At 35.8% G+C, this 1,378-nt stretch overlaps 1 long non-coding RNA gene across 1 annotated transcript; it reads left to right on the top strand.

The window, feature by feature from the left end:
- LOC109341984 lies at positions 1 to 1,378 on the top strand. The gene is made up of 4 exons (XR_002107021.1): positions 1 to 59; positions 1,027 to 1,098; positions 1,176 to 1,253; positions 1,341 to 1,378. It is a non-coding gene; the product is annotated as an uncharacterized LOC109341984 (long non-coding RNA).

Below are 1,378 nucleotides of genomic sequence, written 5' to 3'. Positions count from 1 at the left end.
CAGTTGATGAAAGGGCTTCTGCAACTGACGAGAGACTTATTTATGAGGCAGCATTACAGGTAGTACATGTGTTTACCAGCTCTATTATACATATATGTGCCTCTGCAATATAAATCTTTTGATGCTCTAAGTTTTATGATGATGTTCCCTCTGTTAAGTATGATTAGGAATCGTTAGCTAAGACAGGTCAAATATAAATTATTTCCTGAATCGAGAGCTTCATTTGGGACTTAATGTCATATTGTCATTGTTGACTCCTTGGGAAATTGGTGATAGACGTTGAGAGGTTGGGTTCAAGATGTAGTACACCTGGATATAAGCGGTGTGGAGTTGACCCTCTTGCTTTTTATTTCTTTGTTGTTTTTTACGTGTGGAGGCAAAAAAAAATCTCAGAAGGTATTGAACTCCTGTAAATGCTGGACATCAGGCATTCCTATGCATTCCAATCAGGTTATTAGTATTGCGTTTGATTTGAGGCTGTAAAAATTATTATTCTGTGTCCTTTGTGATGGTGTAATTGTACTTGTTCTCTGGAATAAACTATATGCTCGTATACACTGGTCATTGCTTTTATGCTGACGATGTATGGAACCTGATTTGTTTTTCTATGACGGTTATGTTAACAAATTATAAACAAATGTGCATTTGAGCAAAACCATTACGGAAACTTTGACATTAAAACAAACCCAATAATCCCCAGCTTAACATAAATTCTAGCCTTAATACAATGAAATGCTAAAATTACAAAATACCCCAGGACTAAAAATACAAAATTTAATGAAGTAAGAACCTACTAAGGTTGTAACCCTAGATGCTAGTGCTCTGGTTACAGAATCCTAAAATTAGCTCCAAATCAAAATTTAAACCCTAATATTTATTCTTTCTTGATGTAAGTGTGTCAGCACTCCTTAGTCAATGTGAGAGTTTAACTTTTTTGTTATTGTAAACACACAAAAGCATGTATACCTGAGATTCACTTGAGACCCATTATTTTTTAATTGTGATTTGGGAATATGGTTGCCACAGGATCTCTATCGATCAAAAACGGAAACCGACTTACCTGATGGTCTAATGTCTGTCTCTCTTCTGAGGCATCAGGTATTATGGCTTGTCTGTTATTGTTTTTTTTGGGAGGGGGTTCTTTACTTTTAAGCTTTAATCACTCTATATTGCAGAAAATTGCATTAGCTTGGATGCTTCAGAAGGAAACCAGAAGTTTGCATTGCTTGGGGGGTATTTTGGCCGATGATCAGGTGATCTTTTAATTTTCTCTTAATTATTTCTGCTTGACATTTTAATCTTTGAGTTTTTACCTGACCATTGAAACCTTGTCCCAACAGGGCCTTGGAAAGACAATTTCGATGATTGCCCTTATCCT

Source organism: Lupinus angustifolius, unplaced genomic scaffold, assembly GCF_001865875.1.
Source record: "Lupinus angustifolius cultivar Tanjil unplaced genomic scaffold, LupAngTanjil_v1.0 Scaffold_1321, whole genome shotgun sequence".
Taxonomy (NCBI): domain Eukaryota; kingdom Viridiplantae; phylum Streptophyta; class Magnoliopsida; order Fabales; family Fabaceae; genus Lupinus; species Lupinus angustifolius.
This window is presented reverse-complemented; position numbering and strand designations above follow the sequence as displayed.